Source organism: Capsicum annuum, chromosome 1 (genome assembly GCF_002878395.1).
Source record: "Capsicum annuum cultivar UCD-10X-F1 chromosome 1, UCD10Xv1.1, whole genome shotgun sequence".
NCBI classification, from domain to species: domain Eukaryota; kingdom Viridiplantae; phylum Streptophyta; class Magnoliopsida; order Solanales; family Solanaceae; genus Capsicum; species Capsicum annuum.
Genome location: NC_061111.1, coordinates 220162033 through 220182261, shown reverse-complemented (window position 1 = coordinate 220182261; position 20229 = coordinate 220162033). Strand labels below are relative to the sequence as shown.

At 37.4% G+C, this 20229-nt stretch overlaps 1 non-coding gene across 1 annotated transcript; it reads left to right on the top strand.

The window, feature by feature from the left end:
• The first annotated feature begins 18822 nt into the window (after window positions 1-18822).
• On the top strand, window positions 18823-18929 carry LOC124891854. Its single transcript, XR_007049911.1, has one exon. It is a non-coding gene; the product is annotated as a small nucleolar RNA R71 (small nucleolar RNA).
• Window positions 18930-20229: the final 1300 nt, after the last annotated feature.

The window sequence follows — 20229 nt, the reverse complement described above, 5'->3', positions numbered from 1 at the left end:
AGGCCATATTATGTGAACACCTGTAATCAAACATTGTAGACTCGTCCACCAATTCAATCATGGAACAACCATAAAAAATAGTTTCAACAGCAAGTTCAGAATAATCAGGTGTAAGACCCCGCAAAATCCTAAGCTTAATTCAGTCTTTTGAGCTTTCTAAGGGTCCCAGACTTGGAAAATTTTAGCGAAGTATTCAAACTTAGTTTCATTTTAGCATTCGTAAGTTCGTAACTCTATTTCACGACCTCTATGACCTTAAGATGTCAATCTTTAGGTTAATTTGTGATCAGGAATGTTAGTAGGTATTCCCAGATGAGTTTCGTATTTTTTGAACCTTGTTTGAACCACGTTTGGGAATCCAAAATAGTGTATCAACGTAATCTCAGTGTGGCGCATCGGCCATAGTGTCGACCAATATTTTGCTTGGCTCACAGTGGAAATTTCCAGTGAATCGATGCAGACTCGACGCAGCGCGTTGTCTATCACATTGATGCCAACAACACGGCACATGGGTCTGCACGTTGATAGTTCAATTTTCAGTCATTAAAAAGTCGCACCTTTAGGGGTAGTTTGGGTCTTTTTCCCACGTCCTACAACTCCCATAACATGAGATTTAGCCCTCAATTAGCAAATTATATTCATTCTTTTTCAAAATACTCAAGAACAAAAACCCTAGAAAATTAAATTTCAAATTCAAGACTCAAGATTCCACTGTTAATCTTCAGGAATTTAGCAACCAAGGTATGTCAAGTGTTCATCCAAGGGTTCCTTCCACCCTTGGAGTCTAAGAAACTCTTTTAAATTTCAAGTAGCTTGATTTCATGCTTTCCATGATTTGGATTCAAATGTATTCATGATTATAATGTTGATTGGATTTCCATTCAAAGATTAAGTGCAAGATTTATGTAAAAACAACTATTATGTGTGTATTATCATGCAAAATAATGTTAAAGCCTTGAAATTGTGGTTCTCATGTGTTGATTAGTACTATGTGCGTATACAATGCCTTCCAAGTGTTTGATGAGTTGTTCATGAGAAGTAAACAATGAAATTATATCATGTTAGCATGTATTCAAGTTCATGTCATCGAAGTGTTTGCTAGAATATCCCAATTAATGATTGATGATCAAGTAGTTATTTATCATGTTTCAAGATTGTGCCATGTCTTATAATTTATGCTATCGAGTTCTGGGGGTATTTAATACCCGACAATTTAGCTGATTACCTAGAGCCATGGTCAGTCTCAGGATAGTGGCATTCATGTCACAATCAGTAGTACTCTTAGTCAGTTACAAAACTCAGGAAGAACTTAGTTAACTCATTGTTAGTCTAGTCCAGTTCAGACCTCAATAAATTCAGTCAGTTAACAGAATTCAGTAGTATTCCATCAGTCAATGGAACTTAGTGAACTCAGTTTAGTTCAGTTAAACAGTATGATTAGTAGCAGTTTAGTATAGCTTAGAACAGTTTAGAAATCAGTCCAGTGTCTATACAGTTGGGAGTAGGATTCAGCACTAAGTGAACCCAAGGATGGGGATTCACCTACCAATAAAGGGTGTGAGCTTAGAAGTAGTCCTTGTGTTCCAGAACTATGTAGCCAACATAGGTTGAGACATCAACCTGCCAATTTAGGGTTGATGAGGTGATCTACTTACTAGTTGAGGGTGCCATGGCACGGTATTAACACCCTTCCTACCAGAGTTACAGGTTGAACCCCAATCTATTCAGAAAGGGGCATGTCAATTAGATGATTACCTCCCACAGTCTCATTTTCAGTTCCAGTCTCAGAATAGAACTCAGTTAAGTTTTACAGATTCAGGACTATCAGATACAGTCACTTAGCTCAGTACAAAACTCAGTATAGTTCCACTGAATCAAGACTGTCAGATACAATTATTTAGTTATTATTAATTTAGTATTAGTATACTTAGATATTAGTTAGTCAATATTCAGACTCAGTATTCAGTGTTATCACGAGATTTGTTACAGTTTACGTATCCATGCATGTAATCCCACTCAGTTTCATTCATGTCATTCAGTCAGTATTGTTTATGCATATGAACCCATGCATTTTAGCCTACCTCACTTAGCATACCAGTATATTCAAAGTACTGACACATACTTTTCTCTTGCGCTATGATGTTTTATATCATAGGTTCAGACGTACGAGCTCTCGAGCACCCTTAACAGTTCAAAACTTTAACAGTCAAAGTTAGTGGTAAGTCCTCATAGTTTAAGGACATGATTATTATCTTAGCATTCAGTTTATTTTAGTAGTTTGAAGTTAGTTGGGGACTTGTCCCATCAACTCCATATTTCAGATAGTTCAGAGGCTTTTTCAGACTAGAGTATTTTTAGATGGATGTTTCAGTTTGGTATTGTTATACCATATTTAGTTCTATTATAGTATTGAACCTTATGTCATGTTTTTTGCCTAATTACTTCGTATTTGTAGTACTACTATTCAATTATTGTAGCAGGTACTAGTCATGGGTTAGCTTGTGGTCCTTCAGAATTATAAGCATCGTGTAGCGCCGGGGTACAGACTCGGGGCTTTACAAACTTGGTATCAGAGCCAGCTCAACAAAGTCCTAGGAAGTCTGAAAGCTGCATCTAATAAAATCTTGTGCATGGGTGTATAGCGCTCCACACTTATGGATAAGAGGCTGCGAGGTGTTTTAGGAAAAGTTTCCCTTCTTTCAGTATTGATGTCGTGCGAGTGAGCAGGAGCTCCAGTTAAAATCTTTATCTAATCCAAGTTTCTCTTTAATTTACAAAATATGCCTTTAAAGAGAACTAAGGGAAGAAGAATGGGAGACCAGCCAGAACCCCAGCCCATCCAGCCAGATCCTCTAGATGAACACGTCTCCCACGTTGAGTTCAGAGTTGCTTTCACCACTCTATCTCATTCTATGGCAGCCCAGAATAAATGTCCAGCTGCTGTTCTGGCCATCTTATTAGCCAACACTTCTACTGCCAGGATTTTGGATTTTACCCAAATAAACCCTCTATCTTTTACTGGGTCTAAGTCAGATGATGACCCTCAAGAGTTTCTTGATCAAGTGTAAAAAGTTACAAATATTATGGGGGTGACTGCTGTTGAGAGCACTGAGTTGGCCACATATCAGTTATAGGATATGGACCACTCATATTTCAAACAGTGGAAAGCAGAAAGGGCCACAGATGCAGGGCCCATAGAATGAGAGGAGTTTGCCACTACTTTTCTGGATAGGTTCTTTCCATTGGAGTTAAGAAAAGTGAAGGTTTTGGAGTTTATAAATTTGAAGCAGTGCAATATGACAGTGAAAGAGTATTCTCTAAAATTTACTCAATTTGCCAGATATGCTCCTCATGTAGTAGAAGATAGCAGATCTAGGATGAGTAAGTATGTGTCTGGCATGGATAATAGTGTGGTCAAGGAGTGTAGGATAGCAATGCTGATTAAGGAGATGGACATATCCAGGCTCATGGTCCATGCTCAGCAGATAGAGAAGGCTAAGAATATGGAGAAAGAAAGGGAAAACAAGAGAGTGAGGATAAGTAGTTTCAAATTTACTCAACCTAAGTCAGAGGGTGGGAATCATTCTCAGTTCCACCTAAAATCCTCAGTTCCAACTTCTTTCTCAGCTAGTGCTCCTGTGTTGAAATTCAGAGACGGCAACAGAGATAGGGCGTCAGGCCCTAATCTCCAAGATAGTGTTAGCAGCGCTCGAAACAATCGCCCTTATTAAAAATATGGCAAAAATCACCAGGGTATCTGCAGAGCAGGCAATAATGTGTGTTTTGAGTGTGTCAAGCTAGGCTATAGAGTTAGAGATGCCCCTAGTCAGGTTCTCAGGGTCAGTATAACTGTCCCCCAGCTCAGTCTGGTCACCCAAATCAGTAGGGTGCCGCTTTCAGTGCCACCAGTGGGCAGTGTCCAAACAGACTCTATGCTCTTAAGTCCCGACAGGATTAGGAAAGTTCTCCTGATGTGGTCACTGGTACAGTACAAGTTTTCCATTTACATATTTATTGTTTGCTAGATCCAGGAGAATCGTTGTCCTTTGTTACTCCATATATAGTCGTTGATTTCAGAGTCAGTCCTGAAATTCTAGTAGAACCTTTCTCAGTCTCTACCTAAGTGGGTAAATATATCATAGCCCAACGGGTATACAGGAACTGTTCGGTTATGATATCTCAAAAAGTCACTTCAGCAGACTTAGTCGAGTTAGAGATGACTAATTTTGATGTCATTCTCGACATGGATTGGCTTTGTTCTTGCTATGCCTTAGTCAACTTTAGAAACAAAATTGTCTAGTTTTAGCTTCCGAATGAACCCTTCTTAGAGTAGAGGGGTAGTACTTCAGCACTTAGGGGTCAACTTATTTCTTACCTTCGGGCAAGAAAGATGATATCTAAGGGATGTGTTTACCATCTCATTTGAGTCCAGGACTCTATATTAGAAACCCTTACTCTTGAATCAGTGTTAGTAGTATGTGAATTCCCAGATATATTTCCCGAAGATCTTTTTAGAGTTTCTTTCAAAAGGGAAATCGACTTTGAAATAACCCTTCTTCTAGATACTCAGCCCATATCTATCCCACCATATAGAATGGCACATATAGAACTCAAAGAATTAAAAGAACAGTTAAAGGATCCCTAGATAAGGGATTCATCAAACCTAGTGTGTCCACATGGGGCGCACCAGTTTTATTCGTGCAAAAAAAATAGTTATCTTAAAATGTGTATTGATTACATCAGATAAATAAATTCATGGTCAAGAACAAGTATCCACTTCCCATAATCGATGACTTATTTGACCAGCTTCAGGGTGCCATTTACTTTTCTAAGACAGAGCTCAGATTCGGCTATTATCAGCTCAGAGTCAGAGAATGTGACATCCCAAAAATAGCCTTCAGAACTTGATATGGTCATTTTGAATTCTTATTAATGTCCTTTGGACTTAAAAATGCCCCAGCAGTCTTTATGGACTCGATGAACCATGTGTTCAAGCAGTACTTGGACATGTTCGTCATAGTCTTCATAGATGACATTATTGTTTACTCCGCAGTGAGTATGATCATGCGGACCATCTCAGAATAGTATTGCAGACTCTTATAAACCATCAGCTATTCGCCAAATTTAGAAAATGCAAATTTTGGATAAGGTCAGTAGCCTTCCTTGGCCATATCATTTCCGATGATGGCATTAGAGTTGATCCCCAAAAGACTAAAGCAGTGAGAAACTGGCCTACACCCATCTCTCCATCAGATATTAGGATTTTCTTGGGCTTGGCTGGCTAATACTGATGGTTTGTTGAGGGATTTTCTTTTATTGCATCCCCTATATCCAGATTGAATCAGAAGAAAGTCAAATTCCAGTGGTCAGATTTGTAATACTCGTGCTTTTTCTTAGCTTGAAAATCATCTCAAGGATGTTAGAACTTTCTTTGAAATAAGAATTCATTCTTATACACGTGGTATTTCCATAATTTTCACTTCCTATCACGTGTGAAATTGAATAAGCTTTCCATTGATATATAATTCTCCCTAATCCGACACCTGGGCAAAGAGTTAGGTCATTTTTAGTGAGATAGTGTTTGACCTGAGCCTTCAGTGCGTTGCGAAGATAGCTCAAATGGCAATTGTCAATTTCCAGTGTTTCTCTGTGATATTGGCGCATCGCGCCAAACTTCCAAGTCATAGATAAGGTGGCAACGTGATAGCTTTACATTGCGCCACCGTGCAGTTTCCTAATTGTCAAATCTTAGTGATACGACGCGATAACGCTGCATCACACCAAGGGCCTAATTCAAGAAATTTTACTGAAAATTAAAATTACGTGTCCCAGGTTAAAAAGGTCAATTCCCCCCTATATAAGCTTCCAAACATGGGATTTAGCCCTTATTCATCCAAAATATTGATGTTTTTCTCAAATACTCTCAAGAACTCAAGCTAGGGTTTTCATAGAAGGTTTAATTTCAAGAGGGTTTCACCATCAATCTTTACGAAATCACGAACTAAGGTATGCATAGTATTTATTCATGGACTCCTTTCGTCCATAAAGTCCAAGAATTCCTTTTCTAAACTCAAGTTATGGATTTTCTATATGTATTTATGTTTTGGCTGCTCATTTTCATGTTTGATAGATATGAAATTGGATTCTACTCCATGATTGTTGATAGTTTCTATGTGGGTTTAATTACTATAGCCATAGGTTCATGCAACCCTAAGATTTAAACCCTTGAATGACAAAATTAGAATTGAATAATGATGTTTACATGTACTATGCTTGTCATATGTTTGATTAAATGCCTAGATGAAGGAATATTGTTTAACTAGCATGATATTATGAAATCCCCATGTATGCACAAGATCATGCCTATTACATGTTTGATGAAATGCTCCTATGGAGGTAGTATGTATTATGATAATAGTCAAGTCTTCAAGTAAATCATGTTATGTCAGTTTTCTCCTATCGAGTCCTAGGGGTACTTGTACCCAAAATCTTAGTTGTGTGCCTAGATCCATGTCATGTTTTCATGATACTCTCAGTCAAGCTATGAACTCTTAGACTTCAGATAGTCTTATAACTCAGTAAAAATCTCTATGATCTCATGACTCAGTCAGTTGTCAGATATCAGTAGTATTCCGTCAACCACAAAAATTCAGTAACTCAGTCCATGCTCAGTTCAGTTCAGTAAATCATGTTCAGTTTCCATTTAGATAAAAGTAGGAATTATCACCAAGTGAACCCAAGGATGGGGACTCACCTGTTATACGAGGTTGTGATTCTTAGAAGCAATCCTTGCGTTCCAGAACTATGTAGCCTGCATAGGTTGAGACATCATAGCCTGCTATATGAGGGTAGATAAGGTGGCTTAACCTGTTATGTGAGGGTTCCCACCATTCTCACTAGAGTTACCTGTTATATGAGGGTTACTCACATGTTATCCTTACCAGTGGCGTGGTATTGACACCCTTCTAATCAGGGCATAGATTGGACCTCAAATTAGCTATTATAGCATATTTGGTGCATGTCAGTTAGATACTACTTCCCACAGTTTCATGATATAGAATCAGGACTGCCAGATAAAGTTAATCAGTCTCAGTAATAGAACTTAGATAGTTTTTCAGATTTCACGACTGTCAGACACAGTCAACTCAGACATAGTATGGAACTCAGATAGTTCCATCAGATTCAAGACTGTCAGACACAGTCACCCATGTTCTCAGTTATATTTAGATACAGTCATTTATGTTATCAGTTATGTCATGTTATCAGTATCCAGACTCAGTAGTTATGTTACCACAGTATCAGTATCATGTTATCACGTTGTCAGTTACAGTTGCGTATTTATGTATGCATTCTCACATTCATGTTAGACAGTCATTTAGTATTGATCATGCATGCAAACCCTTGCATATAGCCTACCTCACATGTATACTCAGTACATTCCATTGTACTAATGCATTTGCGCTATGGTGCTTATTTTTATGTTACACCATAGGTTCAGAGACACGAGTTCCAGATCAGCAGTAGATTCTAGATTCAACAGTCAGAGTAGAAGTGAGTCCTCATTCTTTGAGGACATAATGGTTTTTTTTAGTATCTCATTGATTAGCTTATTAGTTGGAGTTAGTTGGGGACATGTCCCATCAACTCCTTATTCAGATTCTTCAGATAGTAGAGGCTTCTAGACTAGATGCATACTAAATACAAACTATCATATTTTAGACTTCAATTTTATTTTGAGTATTTTATTACCCCACACAGATGTTACGTTATTCAGTTATGTTCATGATCAAACCTTATGGATTTTCAGTGCATGTTTCCATATTATTATGTTATCTTATGCAGTATACAGGTACAGATATCAGTCATGGGTTAGCTTGTGTTCCTTCGGGGTTCATGAGCATCGTGTAGCATTCCAGTTCAGCAAATCAAGTCGTTACAAGATTCTTATGAGAAGAGTTTTCAGGAGTTGAAGACTCGATCACTACAACTCCAGTTTTGACCCTACCAGATGGTTCAAATAGGTTTATGGTGTATTTTGATGCCTCCAGAGTTGGTTTCGGGTGTGTTTTGATGTAGAGAGGTAAGGTCATAGCCTATGTCTCTAGATAGCTTAATCCCTATGAAAGGAACTATCCTACTCATGATCTTGAGTTAGCAGCAGTAGTGTTTGCCTTACAGATTTGGAGGCACTATTTATATGAGGTACACGCTGATGCATTCACTGACCATAAGAGCTTACAGTATGTGTTCTCTCAGAAAGATTTAAACCTCCACCAGAGAAGGTGGTTGGAGTTGTTGAAAGATTACGATATGAGTGTCCTGTATTATTCGGTAAAGCCAATATAGTGGCTGATGCTCTCAGTAGGATGTCTATGGGTAGTGTTGCTCATATGGAGGATGGTAAGAAGATGTTAGCTTAGGAAGTTTATCAGCTTACCTGAATAGGTATTCACTTACTCGATTCAGTAGAAAGTAGTATGTGGGTGCAGAGTAGTTCAGAATTATCCCTAGTTTCCGAGGTGAAGGAAAAATAGGATAGGGATCCCAATCTAGTCAAATTGAAGGATTCAGTCAGAGATTAGAAAGTAGAGGTTTTCTCCTAAGAAGAAGATGGGGTGTTACGCTACCAGGGTAGGTTATGTGTGTTAGATGTAGATGACTTGAGGCAGCAAATTCTTGCAGAAGCGCATGGTGGACGCTACTCTATTTATCCAGGGGCTACTAAGATGTACCGTGATTTGTGGGAGATCTATTGGTAGAGTGTTATAAAGAGAGACATTGTAGAGTATGTGGCTAAGTTCTCAATATGTCAGCAAGTTAAGATTGAGCATCAGAAGCCAAGTAGGTATATGTAGGAGTTAATTATTCCCACTTGGAAGTGTGAAGAAGTGAACATGGACTTTGTGATGGGTTTGCCTCGTACTCGTTGCCAACATGATTCAGTTTGGGTCATCGTAGATAGGATAACCAAATTAGCTCATTTCCTACCTGTCCATACCTCTATTCAGCCGAGGATTACGCCAAACTCCATTATCCCAGATAGAGGTACCCAGTCATCTCTTATTTACGGAAGAAATTCTAAAAAGGTCTTGGTACCCAAGTTCACCTTAGTACAACCTTTCATCCTCAGATAAATTTTTAAGCATAAAAGACCATTCAGTCTTTAGAAGATATGCTGCGAGCGTGTGCGATATACTTTAAAGGTATTTGGAATGACCGCTTGCCTTTGATTGAATTCGCATATAACAACTATCATTCTAGCATTTAGATAGCTTCGTTTGAGGTTCTTTATAGGAGGAGGTGTAGATCTCCCATTGGTTGGTTTAAAGTGGGTGAGGCCACAGTGGTAGGGCCTGACTTGGTATTTGATACCTTAAAGAAAGTTTAGTTGATCAGGGAAAGGCTTAAGACAGCTAAGAGCCGACAGAAACTATACGCAGATGTACGCAAAAAGGATCTCGAGTTTGAGATTGGTGATTTTTAAAAGGAGTGAAGAGGTTTGGCTAGAAAGGAAAACTCAGTCCAAGATATGTCGGTCCTTACCGAATTCTCAACCATTTCGAAAAGGTAGCTTACGAGCTTGAGTTGTCTTCAGACTTAGCTTAAGTGTACCCAGTGTTCCATGTCTCATTGCTTAAGAAATTCATAGGTGACCCAACAGTCGTAGTCCCTATAGAAGGCATAGATATTCAGAAAAGCCTCTCTTATAAAGCGATACCAGTCAAAATCCTTAATTATTAGATTCACAGACCAAGGAACAAAAAAGTCACTCTAGTCAAAGTTCTTTGGCGGAATCAGTCCATTGAGGGAGATACTTGGGAAGTAGAAGCAGAAATGCAGACTAAGTATCCTCACCTCTTCTCCGCAAACTCAGACTCAGCCCAAGGTAACAGTTTTCCTTAAACTTACCCAGCCTCATGTTTAGATATAACTACTAATTTAGTATTTATTAACATTCCATACTCATTCATTCATTCACGAATTAGATCAGTCATGTACTCATGCATCAGAAATGCATGTCTAGTATATAAGCTCAGCTTATCTGTAATCCCAGTCATGCATTCATGAATCATGTTCAATTATGTACGCATGCATTAGATATGCATATTTAGTATGATAATTTAGTATATCAGTAATCTTAGTCATGAAATCATGCTTTAGTTGTGCCTGTCTAGTGTCTATATCTAGTCTATCAGTATTCTTAACTTAGTCTCATTCGAGGATGAATGTTCCCAAAGGGGAGATATTGTCAGACCCCATAAAATCCTAAGCTTAACTCAATCTTTCGAGCTTGCTAAGGGGTACCAGACTAAGAAAATTTTAGCTAAGTAATCAAACTTAGTGTCATTTAGGCCTTCGTAAGTTGGAAACTCTATTTCATGACCTCTATGACCTTAAAATATCAATCTATAGGTTAATTCATGATCAGGAATGTCAGTAGGTGTTCCCAGACGAGTTTCATATTTTTTGAACCTTTTTTGAACCATGTTTGGGAATCTAAAATAGTGTATCAACCTAATCTCAGCACGGCGCGATGACCATCGCGTAGATCAATATTTTTCTTGGCTCCTAGTGGCGATTTCCAGTAAACCAATGTGGACTCGACGCAGTGCATTGGCTATCATGTCGATGCCAATGACGCGGCGCGTCGGTCTGAGCATTGATGGTTTAATTTTTAGTCATTAAAAAGCTGTTTCTTTGGGGGTAATTGGGTCTTTTTCCCAAGTCCTTCAGCCCCCGTAACACTAGATTTAGCCTTCAATTAGCAAATTATATTCATTCATTTTCAAAATACTCAAGAACAAAAACCCTATGAGCTTAAATTTTAAATTTAAGGCTCAAGATTCCACTATTAATCTTTAGGAATTTAGCAACCAAGGTATGTCAAGTATTCATCCAAGGGTTCCTTCCACCCTTGGTGTCCAAGAACCTCTTTTAAATTTCAAGCAGCTTGATTTCATGCTTTTTATAATTTGGATTCAAATGTATTCATGATTATAATGTTTATTGGATTTCTATTCCATGATTAAGTGCAAGATTTATGTAAAAACAACTATTCTATATGAACTATAATGTGAAATCATGTAAAGCCTTGAAATTGTGGTGCTCATGCGTTGATTAGTACTATATGCGTATACAATGCCTTCTAAGTGTTTGATGAGTTATTCATGAGAAGTAAATATTGAAATTATATCATGTTAGCATGTATTCAAGTTCATGTCATGCAAATGTTTGCTAGAATATCCCAATGAATGAATGATGATCAAGTAGTTATTTATCATATTTCAAGATTGTGCCATGTCTTATAATTTATGCTACGAGTCCTGAGAGTATTTAATACCCAAAAATTTATCTGATTACCTAGAGCCATGGTCAGTCTCAGGATGGTGTCAATCATGTCACAATCAGTAGTACTCACAGTCAATTACAGAACTCTAAAAGAATTCAGTTGAGTCAGTATCAGTCCAGTCCAGTTCAGTATTCAGTTCAAACCTTAGTAAATTTAGTTAGTTAACAGAATTCAGTAGTATTCCATCAGTCAAGGGAACTCAGTGAACTCAGTTCAGTTAAACCAGTATGATTAGTAGCAATTCAATCTAGCTTTTAACAATTTAGAAATTAGTCCAGTGTCTATTCAGTTAGGAGTAGGATTCAACACCGAGTGAACCTAAGGATGGGGACTCACGTACTACTAGAGGGTGTGATCCATAGAAGCATCCCTTGTGTTCCAGAACTATATAGCTAGTGTAGGTTGAGACATCAACCTGCCAGTTTAGGATTGATGAGAAGATCTACCTGCCAGTTAGGGGTACCACCGATCTCGTTCATAGCACCTTCCAGATGAGGATGACTCAGTTGGTATTTACCTATGGCACGGTATTAACACCCTTCCAACTGGGTTTACAGGTTGGAACCTAATTTATTAAAAAAAGGGGCATATCGGTTAGATGATTACCTCCCACAGTCTCAGTTTCAGTTCTAGTCTCAGAATAGAACTCAATTAAGTTCTACAGATTTAGTACTGTCAGATAAAGTCACTCAGCTCAGTACAGAACTCAGTATAGTTCCACAAAATCAAGTCTGTTAGATATAGTCATTCAATTATTAGTAATTCAATATCAATATACTCAGATATCAGTTAATTAGTATTCAGACTCAGTATTAAGTGTTATCACGATCTCAGTTATAGTTTACGTATCTATGCAGATACTCTCACTCAGTTACATTCATGTCATTCAGTCAGTATTGTTCATGCATATGAACCTATGAATTTTAGCCTACCTCACTTAGCATACCAGTACATCCAAAGTACTTAAGCATACTTTTCTCTTACACTATGATATTTTATATCATAGGTTTAGAACAAGGCCTCAAGGTGATTTGTCAAGTGATATTAAACCTTCTGAAAAAGTAAAGGAAATCACTTTGAGTAATGGTAAAGAGCTCAATGAAGAACCTCCAAAGATAACTACGGAGGTAGATGCAGAGTTGACTCCCCAACCGATTGCAGACGAAGTTGCTGATAATTCGAGGAAGTCTGAGTACTCAAAAACTGAAGTTGTTGAACAGGTTTAGGATATACCACCACCACTATCTCCACAAAGGTAGATAAAAACACAAGAATTTCAGCTATTCAACTATCGTTTTTTCCTTGAGACTAAAATTGAAAAGATGAATAAAGGTGTGTGTGTAGTAGATGGTGTAAATTTTAAAGTGGAGTTGGTTAGGTCTCATTCAAAGCACTTTTCTACATTATGTTTAGATGATGTCTTGTCTGTGGAATTATCTGAAATAGTGGGAGAGTATGAAGATGAGGAATAAGATCCCTATATTCTTGATTTGAACCATATAAGCAACATAAAAACACACCTCACTTCAAGACCGAGTGGTTTACCATGAACCATCTATTACTTTATTTCTTCATCTTTGTACCACCACCCTATGAGCAAAGCAAAAAGATGGATGTGAAGTTGGGGGTGAAATTCATATCCTCGACGTGGAAGAAAAAATTGATATGGATCGGGACACTAAATCAGGTGCTTCTTAGGAGGAAACCCAAGTTAAGTTAAGGTACATTTTATTTTTAGTATTTTAGGTTTTACTTCACTAGTTTTTGGTTTTATTTAAGTGCCACTACTCAATCCCCACTTTATCTACACGTTTTTCAATCATGCATGTTACCCAAATGTGCAATATTCCACAGAAATCACACGTTATTAATCTATTTCAATCACAATGGAACAAGCAAGCACATGAAGCATACAATATTCTTTTATAGCACAAACATTCTCCAAAAACTCAAAAACATCTCACTAAGTAGCAAGCAAATCAAGTTTGCACTCTAATTATGCCTGAAATAATCTCATTTCTTGCACCTAAATAAGTAAAAGGAATAGTAACATAAGTACTTACCTTAGTTGTCTTGGAGAAGATAAGACAAAAAGCTTTCTTTTGTTTGCTTGAAATTAACACAAAATAGAAGAAAGTATAGAAATTAGGGAATAGAGGGGCGACACGGCTAGGGTTTCTATGGGAGAGGGAAAATAGAAAATAAGGGAGTATTTAAAGGGAAAGGGAAATATAGGGACCGGATTTTGGTTAGAACCCAATTTGAAGATGGGTCTGTGTTGTAGGGCATACTGCTCGTGAAAGCCTCCGAATTGGAAGGCTTTATGCATAGGCTAGCCTCCACGTCACCCATATTAGTGCTCTGATTTGCGGTTCGCATCATGGGCTTATTGTGCATGCCTATTGGAATTTGCATTTGGGGGGGGGATATCTTATCCCCCATTTTATTCTCATCCTCGTACCTCACTTTAGTGCATATTTTACTTGCCTAAGAGCACCACTTTAGAAAAATATCACTTAATTCTCATTATCGCTCATTCTATGGAGTTTCTCATTCCTTCATACTAAAGAAAAATAACATAAGAAAAAGTGGGTTACCTCCTACTCAGCACCTTAGTTTGGTCATGGCACGACACATCTTTTTGTATTTTTGTATTTCTTCTCTCTTTTTCTTTTATTTTCTTCAAACAACTAAGAAATAAACTACATTGTTACATTACATTCATGGGTTGCCTCCCACAGAGCGCCTTAGTTTACGTCATGGCATGACCCAACTCAACTTCATTCATGTGCAAAGGTGATGGATGTATTGTGCTGATCCCCATGATTTGCCTAATAGTTCTTAACTCTCTATTCATTCACCATGAATTTTTTGTTCTTGTCCTTATTCCATAATTTGGTAGCTTTATGAGAAGTCATTCTCACAACTTTAAATGGCCTAGACCACTTGGACCTCAGCTTACCTGGAAACAACTTCAACTTAGAATTGAATAATAGCACAAGTTGTCCAGGCTCAAAAGTTCGAGTCATAATATGCTTATCATGCCATCTTTTGGTCCTTTCTTTATACAATTTTGCATTCTTATAGGCATGTAACTGAAACTCATTAAGCTCATTCATTTGTAACAATATCTTCTCTCCATTAACCTTCAAAAGATTCAACTTTTTTACTGCCCAATAATCTTGATGCTCAAGCTCCACAGGCAAGTGACATGCTTTTCCATACACCAAACGATAAGGAGAGGTCCCGATGGGCATTTTATAGGCTGTCTTATACGCCCATAGTGCATCATACATCTTCTTTGACCAATCCTTATACTGTCTATTGACTGTTTTCCACAATATTTGCTTAATCTTATGATTTGTCAACTCCATATGGCCACTTATTTGTGGGTTATATGTTGTGGCCACCTTGTGTCTAACACCATATTTTTCCAGCAAATTCTTAAACCAAGTGTTAACAAAGTGCGTACCTCCATCACTGATAATTACTTTTGGTGTACCAAAATGAGAGAAAATCTGCTTCTTGACAAATTTCCTCACTACTCTTACATCATTTTTGGGGAGATCAACTATTTCTACCCATTTATATACGTAATCAATAACCACTAAAATATACAAATTACCATAATATGGTGGGGAATGGGCCCATGAATTCTATACCCCATACGTCAAAGATCTCTACTTTCAGAATATTATTCAAGCGCATTTTATGAAACCTTGATATTGTTCCCATTCTTTGGAACTGGTCACAATGTCGAACATAATTCACATTATCTTTAAAAAGTGTGGGATAGAAGAAACCAGACTACAATACATTTTGAGTTGTCCTCTCTCACCATAATGACCTCCATAAGGCGCTGAATAATAACTTTCAAGTATCTTTTTAGATTCATCTTCTGGAACTCATCTTCTCATTATTTGATTTACACCCTACTTAAAGATAAATGGCTCATCCCATACATAAGCATAAGAGTCATAGAACAACTTCTTCTTCTGTTGACTAGCGACCTCTGGAGGATAGATACCAGTTACTAGTAAGTTTACTATGTCAGCATACCATGGAACTTTAGCTATATCCAATGCCAATGACTTCTTATCTAAAGTACCTCTTGAATACAAAGCTTATCATCTGCTACGTGATCATGACTTTCAAGTCTCGAAAGATGATTAGCCACTTGATTTCCAGCTCCCTTCTATCATAAACGTCTAGATACGACTCTTAGAGTAGAAAAATCCACCTTATCACCCTTGGCTTCACGTCTTTCTTGTTGAACAAATATTGGATGGCAGCTTGGTTAGTATGAACAATTACCTTTGTACCCACCAAGTATGATCTGAATTTATCAAAAGTATATATAAGTGCTAGTATCTCCTTCTCTGTGACTGTGTAATTCATTTGGGCTACATCTAAGACTTCACTCGCATAGTAAATAAAGTAAAATACCTTATATTTTTTCTTCCCCAATACCACTCCAACAGCCATATCACTTGCATCACACATCAACTCGAATGGTAATGCCCAATCAGTCAAAATCAGGATGGGTGCCATTGTCAGCCTTCTCTTCAGACCTTTAAATGCCTTCTGACACTCAGCTCCAAAATCAAAATATTCTCTTTTTCAAAAAACTTACACATTGGACTTGCTATCATTGAAAAATCTTTGATAAAGTGCCTATAAAATCCTGTATGCCCAAGAAAACTTCTTGCTCCTTTTACTTTCACAGGATAAGGTAGCTTTTCAATAACTTCAACTTTGGCTCTGTCTAATTCAAGTCCTCTATGTGACACCTTATAACCAAGGATAATTCCTTCCTTGACCAAAAAGTGGCACTTCTCCCAGTTCAATACAAGATTTATCTCTTCATAATGGGCTAATACTCGATCTAGATTCTGCAAACAAACATCAAACGAGTTACCATAGACAGAAAAGTCGTCCATAAATACCTCAAAAAATTCTTCCACCATATCATAGAATATCACCATCATGCATCTCTAGAACGTTACTGGAGCATTGCAAAGGCCAAAAGGCATGCGTATGAATACGTACGTTCTATATGGACAAGTAAAGGTGGCCTTTTCCTAATCTTCTAGTGCTATTGTGATCTAATTATACCCCGAATATCCATCCAAAAAGCAATAGTATTCTTGTCTTGCCAACCTATCCAATATTTGATCAATGAACGGAATAGGATAATGATCCTTTCTTGTAGCTTCATTTATTTTCCTATAGTCTATGTAGATCCTCCATCCAGTCACTGTACGGGTTGGAATTAGCTCATTATCTTCATTAGTCACAACAATCATCCCTTTTTTATTTGGGATGTAGTGCACAACGCTGACCCATTTACTTTTGGATATGGGATTAACTATCCCAGCATCAAGACACTTAATGACACCTTTTCTAACCACTTCTTTCATTACTGGATCCAATCTTTATTGGTGATGCACACTTATTTTTTATCCCTCTTCCATATATATTTTGTGCATGCAAAAAGCTGGATTGATTCCTGTGATGTTTGACATTTGCCATCTAATTGCCTTCTTCTTTCTTTTTAACACTGTCAATGCCTCTCTCACCTGCACATCAAATAAACCTACAGACAAAATTTCACATAAAGTGTCATACTCACCGAGGAAAGAATAATTTAAATGAGAAGGAAGAGCCTTTAGCTTAAGTTTTAGTGCTTCATCAACAAATGCCTTTGGAGATGGTCCAATCGATCTATTCAACGACTCAAATTTAGTAACTCTTTCTTCAATACTTTCCAAATCCATAATTTGCACCATTTATAGTGCCTCAACATCACCATAAAGATCATACCCCATCAATGCTCGCTCAAGTAGGTCATTAGACAAAATAACTTGAAGCTCAAACTCAAGGTCTACAACTGTTATAGTGGATAATTCTTCATATATAGCAGGCAACTTCATTGCCTTATACACATAAAAAACCTTGACCTTTTCATGAGCTCTCATGGTCATCTTCCCTACAGCTACATCAATAAGTAATTGCCCAGTTGCTAAGAATGGACATCCCAAAATAAATGGAACGACCAGATCAACATCAAAATTGAGAACAAAAAATCCACTGGGAAAATAAATGATCCCATTTGCACCAATACATCTTCAATGATGTCATCAGGCCTAGAAAGAGATCTATCGGCTAATTATAAAATAATTGCTGTGGGTTTGGGACTTCTAAGATCCATCTTTCTAAACCAAGATGTGGGAATGAGATTTATGCTTGCCCCTAAATCACATAACCCCTGAGCATTGATGAATTAGCCGATACTGATATGCAAAGTCAAACTTCCTGGATCTTTTAAATTTATGGGTAATTTATTCTGAATCTTGGATGTGCACTCCTCAGTATGTACTAATGTAGAATACAACCAAATGGCTCTTGTTTTCCTTTATGTCTTTCATATACTTTGAATACTTTGGAACACTCTGCAGAATATCGGCAAGAGGGAGATTGATATGAACCTATTTCAAAATCTCTAAAAAATTCTTATAACTAATCTCCTCTTTGTGCTTCTGAAGCCTTTGAGGGAAAGGTAGAGGTAGAGTTGTCTTCTCCACTCTGGTTTCCTTGCTTTCAGCTTTTTCTTCAACCACTTTATCTCCATTATTTTCATTATAACCATCAATAGCCTTGTGATTTACTTGCTATGGTTCCAACTGTTTTAGCTGGAAACCCCTCCTAATAGTGATTGCATTTACCTATTTTGGATTCGCCTCATTATCACTAGGCAGACCTCTCTGAGGTCTAGTTTTTTACGCTCCTCCAATCTGACCAATTTGCATCTCCAAGTTCTTTGTAATCAACTATTGACTCTTCACATCTGCTACCAACTGTGCTTGAGTAGCCATAATATTCTTTCGCATCTCTTTAATATTAGTCGTTAGATTCGTGGCATGATTACTCTAACCTTGCTGCTGTTGATTCTGTTGTACTAGCCCCCTATACTAATTGTGATTATGTGTCTGATTTCCACTCTATGAGAAGTTGGGATGGTTCCTAAAATTTGGATTGTAAGTGTTACCAAAGTTTTTCTATCCTTGACAATTAGTGTTCTCCACATAATAAACAGACTTTGGATTATCCGTACATGCATCTGCTGTATGCTCACTGCTTTCACAGATCTTACACCAAATATTAGGCTAATGAATTACATTAGCTGTTGCTGCAGGCTGTGTAACTTCCAATTAATATTGCTGAGCTGAGTAGTTAACTGATTTTGTAGCGCAACAATTTGAATAGATATAGCAATAAACTAGTCTACTTTCAACACTCCAACAACCTTCTTTGGATCACTTCTAGAGTCAGCTTGTAAAATTCGATTCAGCAGTGTGTATAATTCATTATAAGTCTTCTCAAAAGCTTGCCCACCTACTGTTGAATCAAAGTGAATCTTGGTGTTTGGCTCCAGACCCTCTATGAAAGTATGAACCAGGACATCATTAGAATAATGATGGTGAGGGCTATTTCTAAGCATACCCTTAAATCTTTCCCAAGCTTGGTCAAGATTTTCTTCTTCTTTCTGCGTGAAACTCAGAATCGTACTTCTCAAATGTGTTGTCTTCCCAGATGGAAAGAATCGAATAAGGAACTTCCAAGATAGATCATCCCAGGAAGTAATTGAGTTTGGTGGTTCAACATATAACCAACTCTTTGCTTCTCTAATTATAGAAAAGGGAAAGAGAGTCAGTCTGACATAATTAGTAGATACCCTAGTAGGATATAGGTATCTCTTATTTCCAAGAAGTTCTATATGTGCTTCTGTGGGTCTTCGTATGACAACCCTAAAAATTGTCCACTTGAACACAATAGATGTACCATATTTTTCTCCAATTCAAACTGACCACCCGCCTCTGGCTTATAGATGAAATTCATTGCATGGTTTGTGAGTGGGATTGCTACTTCACGCACTGGTATGGCTTTTGCTCGAGCAGGAACAACTGGAATTACAGGAAATGGAACACATTGAGCATTAGGATCAACTGGATCATTAAGATTAGGATCTCCTTGATCCACTATTCGAACTTATTGAATTGGATAGTGAGCTCTTCGCCTTTGGTGAAATGCCTATTCTGGTTCCAAATAAGGCTCAACTAACTCTCTATCTCTTGCTATCTTGGTACTTCGCTAGTCCTGCATAAGTCATCCACTAAGATCAAGTCATTAACACTTAAACTTATTGTCAAAAAACAAAAAATTTAGAAAATTGCTAATTATTTTAGTCCCCGGCAATGATGCCAAAAACTTGTTATGGTCTATTGCACACGCAAGTGCACGTGATCGTACAAGTAATATAGTTACTAAGAGAGTTAGATATCATACCTACGAGGACTACTAAACTAGTAATTCTACTAACTTTTAGTTTCGACAAAAATGTATTAAGTGTTTTCAAGTATCGATAATGATTGTGAAGATTTAATGAATAATCTAAGTAATCAAGAAATAACAAAGTATGACAATAGCAACATAAGCAAAGTTTTAACCAATATGAGTGAGAATTCCAGGGTTGGGACACATTAAAAAATCTTACAAATCTCCATTCTTATCATAGTTAAGTTGATTATCGGGTTATTCATTTGCAGGGTTTAGAGTATGATCATGGTATCTCAATCCTCTAATCTTCTGCCTAAATAGACATTACAACTACATCGTTTAGCGGGAATGCACTAATCCATTTAGATGCATTAAGATATCATCCTACAAGTGAACCAAACAAAGCTTCTAGATATATCCCTATCCTAGACACTAATTCATATCCTTTATTTTATAAAAGAATAAGAACCTTGCTCCTTAAACTCTTCGATCTAACTTATGATTCTCCTCCCGAATTCACAAAGGAAGGTAGGTGTATTTTA